Source organism: Gopherus flavomarginatus, chromosome 12 (assembly GCF_025201925.1).
Source record: "Gopherus flavomarginatus isolate rGopFla2 chromosome 12, rGopFla2.mat.asm, whole genome shotgun sequence".
In the NCBI taxonomy this organism is placed as follows: domain Eukaryota; kingdom Metazoa; phylum Chordata; order Testudines; family Testudinidae; genus Gopherus; species Gopherus flavomarginatus.
The window spans coordinates 4,471,296-4,480,363 of NC_066628.1; the positions used below are offsets into that span (position 1 = coordinate 4,471,296).

The 9,068-nt window shown below is 54.3% G+C and overlaps 1 pseudogene; it reads left to right on the forward strand.

Moving 5' to 3' along the window:
- Window positions 1-4,476: 4,476 nt before the first annotated feature.
- LOC127032353 (histone H4-like) lies at window positions 4,477-4,788 on the forward strand (annotated as a pseudogene).
- Window positions 4,789-9,068: the final 4,280 nt, after the last annotated feature.

Here is a 9,068-nt window from a genome sequence, read left to right on the forward strand (position 1 = left end):
GACCACGGCACCAGCAACCACAGTGCTGCTGGCCCCCACCTTGCAGCCTAGCAGTGGTGGGAGCAGCAGCAGCATTCTTACACATCACGTCCTTCAACTTCCCACGCTCTCAGAGGAAGGGAGGTCCAGGAGTTTGGGCATCTGCGAGACCTGGGTTCAATTCCTGATCTGCCACAGACTCCTGATGTGACTGACCTTGGGCAAGTCACTTAGTCTCCCCAAGCCTCCATTTCCCCATCTGTCCAATGGGGATAACAGCCCTACCCTGCCTTCCAGGGGTGTTGTGAGGATAAATTCACTGACAGTTGTGGCACTCAGGGACTGCAGTGTTAGAGGCAGGTAAGGACCTTACACAGACAAACATTGTACATTTAAAATGAGCAGGTTCTACAATGGGAGCCTATAGCAAACACCAGGCAGCACTCACAGTGTTTGATCTAAGCGGGAACCGTCCACCCAGGTCCATTTCCTCCCGGGTGTGTCACTTTAAGTCCAGTCCAGACGGATCTGCACTTTGTACAACATCCTGTATGGAATTCTGTGAGGTGCAAAGCAGAGGGGGTGGGGTGAATGTGCCATAACAGGCTAGAATTCCCTTAGAGCTCCCGTTTAATACCTGCTCTTGGCTTCGGTGGCTCTGCCCATAATGTCACCCAGGGAACCCATCAGCTCCTGAGCTAATTCACCTTTGCCCCTGGGTAGGCAGAGTCCCAGGGCAGGGGTGGGAAATGTGGCTCTCTATGCAGGTGTGGTAATACCAGCACCAGTCATTGGTGTCACAGGGTGAGCTGGCCCTTTAAGGGAGTCCTGGGTTCAGCCTCACCTGTGACTAGGTGCCCCTTGACTGAGAGGTTCAGGTGAGAGAAGCAGGGGACCAAGAACCAGGCCTGGTGGGGTTACAAAGTCAGTCAAAGCAGGGTGAGATTTGACGGAGTAGGGGGGTTCTGTGAGTAGCTCTATGCAGAATGACTCTGCTGAGCTCTCAGACAGGGATCAGGGGGGCAAAGCCTGCAGGAGCCAGCTGGGCAGTCTGGGGTGGGCAAGCTGTGGGGTTCTTGTTCTGAACGGTATGTTAATCAGCCAGACACCTTGAAGGGGAGAAAACACCCCAGTGTGGAGTTTGGTTAACGGGAGGGGTGGGGGGGAACGGGAAATGGGGCAGAGGGGTAGAGCCAGGCTGGATGAAACCCGCTGCACTGGGATTGTAACTAGTGACACACGTCTCTCTCCAGCTGGAGTTTGATGAGCCTCTGCCCTGCTCGCACCACCATTGGATTTGAAATAATTTCTCTGTAAAAGCCAAGGGGGTTGGCTAAAACCCAGGCACAGTGCACCTCAGGGCAATGAGACTTTCTTTCAAAAATGTAACCGAGAAGCAGCCCTCTCAGTGGTAGGTTAATTCTGCCCAGGACGAGGCTAAACACAGAAGTTGGATCCCCTGAGTCCTTTACTGCGGTGGCAGGCTGCTATTTACTGCAATGACCCGTACTGCCTGTTCCTTGCACATATCGGAGGGGTTAACTAAAAGGGCTCTGTCCTCTTTAAGGGATTTGGCGCGCTTTATGCTAATCTTATTAGTGTCATCACAAACGTCCCGCCACGCCAGTAAAGCTTCATTCATTTGAACAGTCGATACGGGAAAGGCTCCTGGTGCCTTGTCCAATCCAGGAGCAGTATGCTATGACCACGCCCCCTTGTGTGTCGTTGCTGCCCTCCTGTGAGTGCCTTTTTCGCGGGTTTTTCCTTGCACTAGCAATGGGGGAAGACGTGTGTGAAGTGGGGAGTTCGGTCTCCCCCCTCAGCTAATGCACAGAGCAGGGGAAATGGATCAGGGACGTGCCCTGCAAGGGATGCTGCAGCCATGGAGTCCCTGGAAGAGGTAAGCTGTGATCTTCCTACAGAGCAGTGTTCTGGAACACTAACTCCAACCCCCTTCTCTGCAATGGGGGACTGGGGCTAGGGTGGAGACGGGAGGTTATTCGGAAGATCCCAGTGTTATAGCAGCCCTGATATTATTTTTACAGCCCCCAAAGGCGGGCTGGAGCGTCTCACAGTGCATATGAATGAAGTCTTATTTGTACTACAGCAGCTGTTTGATTTTGTGTCCATTTTCTGTTTGCAAAAATTTTAGATAGAAATTTTTCATTATCCAAAACCTGAGGTGTTAGGTTAAGATTTGCCTCTTAAAGGGTGACCAGATGTCCCGATTTTATAGGGACAGTCCCGATTTTGGGGTCTTTTTTATATAGACTCCTATTACCCCCCCCCCCCCCCCAGTCCCTGTCCCGATTTTCCATACTTGCTGTCTGGTCACCCCTTTAGACCCGCTGCACAGCGCAGGGAGCAGACGGTGACTCGGCTACAATTACACCGCACACCCCAAGGGCAGGCAGAATCAGGGCAGCGGCTTTAGCAGATATTACCGAGTCTCCTCGGTTGGCATGAACCTAATTACCAGCCAAGCAGCAAATTCCGGGGCAGGCGGAGGGGAGTTTTCTAATCACTGACTCAGGGCTGCTCCGCTTGGAGGGTGGAGACTTGTGCCTGGCCCAGCTGCCTGCCTGACCTCTTGGGAGATCTGGCCGCCCTGCAGGCCTGGGAGTGCTCCCTTCTCTGGCTCTCATCGGGTATGTCCCTCAACCCCCCTTGTTCTGCTCATAGCTTGTTTGTGTGTTACAGCAGCCCATGCCTGGGCGTCTTGATATTTTTTTTTTTTTTTTTTTTGCAGAACTGGGCAGTTGTCCCATTTGCTCTTGGCAACTGCAATGATGCCAGGCAGCGCAGGCCACCCCTGTGCGTGGGAGGGGTCTTGTGGGAGGGGGTGGCACTCAGGCAAGCAGCGGGAGTGGGGAAGGGAAGAGCTGGGGCTAGTCCCCCGCAGTGTCCCATTTTCTCTTTGGGAAATATGATCACCCTAAGTTAGAGGAGTTTAGAAGATGTATAAATAAAGAGGAGTATGCCTTTAAGAATGCCTGGGGGTGAGGGGCAGGAGGGGAAGAGAGTGACTGGTGTCTGTTTCCAGAACCTGGGTGTACGACTTCCGAAGGGGGAAGCGGTGAAACGGACTATAGTGAATCTGTGGAGATACCGAGCGTTCTCAGGTGGACAGAGATTAAAAGGAGAAATATTGGGTTTGTTTAACCTCTTGCAGTCAGCGGGCTCTCAAGTGTTGCAAACAATTCTAGCGTAGCCGAAAGTCACGTGCTCGATATGGGCATCCCCAGGCTTTGTCTTCACGGTAAAACCAAAATGTTTTACGCTGAGACGGCTAACGCGGGGCAGAACCCTAGTGCAGAGAAAGGTGCCTTTCACCTCTGCGTTGCTAGTCCAAGCCCAGGGTGAGTGTATCGCATTGATCTGGGCTAGCTATGAGGTAAGACATCAGTGTCTCATCTCCACTGGGCTAGTGCCTTGGCTTAGCCATCTCACTGGAAACTCAGACTTTCTTTTCTTCACTGAGCAGCGGCTCTCAAACTTCATTGCGCCAGGACCCCCTTCTGACAACAGAAATTAGTACATGAACCTGGGGGATGTGGGGCAAAGTCTGAGCCCCGCCATTGGGGGAGGCACTCAGGCTTCAGGTCTAGGCCCCAGTATGTCTAACACCAGCCTTGGTGACCCCATTAAAATGAGGTACTGACTCACAGTTGGAGAACCACTGAGCTACAGCCATAGTGGAATTCTCTGTTCTGTGTCATTATTTGTATTACCATAGCACATAAACATAGGAGCCCCAGTCACAGACTAGGACCTCAGTGTGCTAGGTGCTGTACAAATGGAACAAAAGACAGTCCCTGCCCCAGTGTTATAGAGGCAACCGATAGCCGGGGAGTACAAGGAAACTGGGAGATAACATTGGTCGGTGTGGTTGGCAGTGGTCACAGTGCACCAGCAGCCTGACTTGTCAAGTTTTGGGAAAGCGTCACAACAAAGGAGGGGTTTTGAGGGGAATTTGGAGGTGGATAATGAGATAGGGGTGTGGATGTCCACGGGGGTCTCCTCCCAAGTATCAGGGGCAGCATGGGATAAAGCACAAAGGTGTTTGTTTTAAAGTTTAAGAATTGGGGGCGATGGAGACTAGTGTCCTGGGCCATCAGGAGTTAACATCTTGCTACTGAATGAGAGATGGTAGGCGGTGAAGGGCCATGAAAGTGAAGACAAGCAGCTTATGTTGGAGACTAGAGATGGAGGAACCAGTGGAGGGATACATACAGAGAGGCCACATGGTCAAAGTGATGGGCTAAGAAAATGGTCTTTGCTGGATGACGGTTCTAGCTGTATGGATGGAGAGGAATGGTCACATTTTAGAGATGTTATACAGAGAGAATCCCCAAGATTTAGGGTGTGTCTACAGGAGCAATTAGATGGCAGCAAACTGGGGTGTGAATCTACCCCACACTAACCTAACAAGGTCTGTCCCAGTGCACCCTGCTGGCGCACATCAAGGGTTTCGGTTGTGTGTGATTTTATTTCGCCATGTCTGATCGTGGTAAGGGTGGTAAAGGCTTGGGGAAGGGGGGTGCCAGGCGCCATCGTAAAGTGCTTCGGGATGACATCCAAGGTATTACCAAGCCAGCTATTCGTCGCTTGGCTCGACGCGGTGGGGTGAAGCGTATTTTGGACTTCGTCTACGAAGAGACCCGGGGAGTGCTGAAGGTGTTCTTGGAGAACATGATCCACGATGCTGTCATATACACTGAACATGCCAAGTGAAAGACTGTAACGGCAGTGGAGGTGGTTTATGCCCTAAGGCGCCAGGGCCGTACTCCCTATGGTTTTGGCGGCTAAACGGGTCACTAAAGTCAACAGGATCAAGGGTTTGTTAGAGCACTTTGATTTACTCTTCTTTGAAAGGGAAAAGCGAATGGGGAGAGCTGGTGCCCAGGGTGGGGTTGATGGGTGGGGATGAGGGAGTGGCTGTGGAGTTGGGGGTGAATGGGCAGATCTGGGGATTGGGGAGGGTGGGACTTTGTCAAGGAATGGGGGCTTTTTAAAAGGAGAGTGTTTGGGAGCCAGTCTGAGACTGCCTTGCAATCACAGCCTGCACGGGTGCGGCGCTGAGTTTACATTTAAAGATCTGCGTTTGTTACAGCGAACCAGGGGGGCTTCGCCTCCCAAACAATTTTAAAGCCCTTGTTTTAAAAAATCAGTGACGTGCAATAGGTGGCTGATGGGTCTGGGGTGAAACCTGGGGCTTGGGGAGGAGATCGGTGTTAAGATGTTTGTTTGCAAAATGAATAGCTCGCTCACACCAGGGATGGAAGTTGTTCACAACGGGACCCGGGAACGGGTCCATGGGAACGGATTTTGTTTTTGTTGGGCTGGGGAAATGCCCTGCAGGCAGGAGCAGTGAGGAGGTGGAGATCCCATGGATTCATCGCAATTATTGTTACTGAGTTCACTTCCACCCCGGCTACAAGAACCAGAGCCGCCCGGGAGGGGGCGCAAATGGGGCAATTTGCCCCGGACTCTGCAGGGGCCCCCCATGAGAACGGCCGAGGCTCCCTCCCTGGCCCGCCTCCGCCCCTCTCCCGGAGCCCAGCGCACACGGGAGCGTCCCTGAACAGCTGCAGTGGCTTCGGCGGGGCCCCTGGTCCCCGCCCCGCTCAGAGCCGCGTGGTCAGGGGCCGGGGCTGCGAGCTCCAATGGGGCCTGAGCTCCCTCCGCTGGGCGCGGAGCTCGCAGCCCCGGCCCCTTACTAGGCGGAGCGCCACGGCTGGAGGTGGCGAAGTGGAGCGGGCTGGGGCCGGGTTGCTCCGCTTCCCGCCGCTGCCGGTGACAGCGGGGTCGCTGGGGGAAGCGGTGGAATGGGGGTGGGCCGGGGGCGGAGCAGGGGGGAGGGGAGGGTAAGAGGTGGGGTGGAGGGAATTGTCCGAGGCCCAGGGCCTGTGCAAGGATGTTTCAGTGCCCTAGGCAAAACTTCCACCTTGTCTCCCCCTCCCACCCTGAGGCGCCTCCCCTGTGGCAACTCCCCCCCCCCCCGCCCTGAGCCGCCCCCCTTGCGGCAGCTCTCCACCCTGAGGCACCCCTCCTGCCCCAGCCCACCCCTGCTCCACCTCCACCCGGGTTGCTGCTTCACTTCACTTAGGCGCGGCAGGCCTGGGAGGCGGGAGAAGTGAAGCGGCGGGGGGTGCTCGGGGATTAGGCAGGGCAGGGATGAGCTGGGGTGGGGAGGTCCCCTGCGTGCAACCCTCCTCTTGCTGCAGGCGGCCCTCCCCGCGCTCCCCTGCCCCAGCTCCCTCTGCTTAAGTTTGGCCACTGTGGTCCCTACTGAAGAAAATGCCACACACCCCCCAAATCCCAGCGCCCTAGGCAACTGCCTGGGTTGCCTAAATGGTTGCACCAGCTCTGCCAGGGCCCCCCGCCCACGGACGGCCCTAACCTCTACAGTGGGCGCAGCCGTGGGGGGTGGGATGTAGCGCGGGGATAGGGTTGGTCAACGGGGCTGGGGCTGGGGCTGCCGCATATGCAGCACGCAGCCGCCATGGGCACCATGAAATTTGGGGCAATTTGGTGCCCCACTCAGCTGCTGTATGCTGTGTATGCCTAGGGATGGCCCTGCTCGGGAGAGGTGGTGTCACAAATCCACAGGATGAGAGCTGCACTCCAGCTTTTACCCAGGCTCTTGGAGGGTGCCCTTCAGAGTGGGCCTCTCTGCCTCCTAGCCTGAGCCCCTGGCTCCAGCCCTTCTGGTTCACACTGACATAGGCTCCTGCTCAGAGACTTTTACTGGCTTCAGGGACCAGTGCCCCAGCCAGTGTTTGCAGTGACTAAAGCAGCGTTTTCAAAACAGCTGGGTCTGTTATTTGTCTGGCACAAAGCGAAGTCCTTAGCTTAGCAGAGCCACAGAAAGGTGGGACCAGAGTAAACCAGTGGCCAAATTATAGTAGGTTCCATCTCAGGCTCTGACTCCTTTGTGAGTGGTGGGAGAGAGCAGCCAGCTTGCTCCAGGAGCTCACACTTTCTCCTCTGCTGATTAGGTCTCAGTCCTTTTGTCCTCAAGCTGGTCTGCGCTCAGGTTCCCTGCTGAGAGGTGGGAGGAAAACCTCCTTGTGGTCCTTGTTTTGTAGGTGTCAGTGTTTTGGTCAGTGAGGTTTTTCCATTGTCTCTTTGGGCCCTTTGTTGATCTGGGTCCGTTTCAACCAATTCCTTAATGACCCTGTTTGCTGCAGCCCAGACGTCAAGGTGACACCCACACCTTATGTGCTGTAGTGCCCTCAAGAGAAGACTTATCCCCTTTCCCTCCACTGAGTAACAGGTCTGAGTACAGAGGGAAGCTGAGGTAGAAGTAGGATTCCTAACAATTACAGAAAATTCCAACTTTGTCATGGGAGGGGTAGATGCTGATGGGTGGGTTCTACAGCAGATCAGATCTCTGAAGCCCTTTGGGGTTGGAGTGGCCAATGGGGTTTAAGTTTGTGGATAGTTCTCTGAAAACATCCACTCAATGTGCAATCAAAAAAGTGAACAGAATGTTGGGAATCGTTAAGAAAGGGATAGATGATAAGACAGAAAATATCCTCTTGCTTCTATATAAATCCATAGGACGCCCACATCTTGAATTCAGTGTACAGATGTGGTCGCCCCATCTCAAAAAGATCTACTGGAATTCTAAGAAATTCAAAAAAGGGCAACAAAAATGATTAAGGGTATGGAATGGCTTCCCTATGAGGAGAGATTAATAAGATTGTGACTCTTCAGCTTGGAGAAGAGACAACTAATGGGGGATATGATAGAGGTCTATAAAAATCATGATTGGTGTGGTGAAAGTAAATAAGGAAATGTTGTTTACTCCTTCTCATAACATAAGAACCAGGGGTCACCCAATGAAATTAATAGGCAGGTTTAAAACAAACAAAAAAGTATTTCTTCACACAACGCCCAGTCAACCTGTGGAACTCCTTGCCAGAGGATGTTGTGAAAGCCAAGACTATAACAGGGTTTAAAAAAGGAACTAGATAAATTCATGGAGTACAGGTCCATCAATGGCTATTAGCCAGGTTGGGCAGGGATGGTGTCCCCAGTCTCTGTTTGTCAGAAGCTGGGAATGGGCAACAAGGGATGGATCACTTGATGATTCCCTGTTCTGTTCATTCCCTCTGGGGCGCCTGGCACTGGCCACTGTTGGAAGATGGGATATTGGGCTAGCTGGACCTTTGGTCTGACCCAGTCTGGCCGTTCTTATCTTATGTAATCATTGTGGCATCAGCTCTGGCAGAACGTTGGGCTGCTGGGCAGGGAATGAGAAACCAGAAATCACCCTCCTACCCCTGACCTGTCCTGCTCGGTCTGTCTTGGATTTCAGATCAGCTGCAGAGTCTGGAACAGGGAGGAGACCAGGGCCAGGACCTCCGCCCCGGCTCGACTTCGCTGCTGCTGGATCAGACCCAGTCAGACAGAGGAGCCAACCTCAGCCCAGCGCCTGTAACAGCGTCTCTAGCCTGAGTGTCGCTGAGCAACAATGGGGCTAGAAACTAGGGCTGCTGAGAGAAGTGCCACTGCAGGAGTTGTGTGTTGATGGCAATGGACACCTGGAGGCTGGCGTGGAGCCAGGTAATGGGGTGTTGCTGCCTGGGACCAGGCTGGAGAGAGAACCTGAGGCTGCCCCACATGGGGCCGTGTTCTCAGTGGCAGCAGCCAGTGCCCAGCAACCTCCAGTCTGTGGGCAACAGGGACTGGATCTCCCCCAGTGGCTCTCAGGGCACCGATCCCTGGCTCACAGCTGCTGTCTGGTGCACACAGCGGTGGCTGTGGGGCTGTGCAGGGGCCTTTTGGTCTGGGTGTGTCAGACCCCCTGTGACAGCCCTTGCCCATCTCTGCCTGGTTCCTTCTCCCCCCTTCTGCTGCGTATGGCCAATGCGATACCCCAGTGTGAGGAACAGGTGTGCTTGGCAGTGTGGGCGCAACCAGCGCTCGGCAGGGGACGGGGGGGGGAGAGCCAGCTTGAGGTCCTGCAACCAGAACGTATGGGTCCTTGTCTCTGTGCCCCTGGACTCACAAGCCCCGTGACAGCCTGGCTGGGGGTGCCCCGGGAGGGCTCTGCACTGAGGGAAAGGAGGGACTGATCT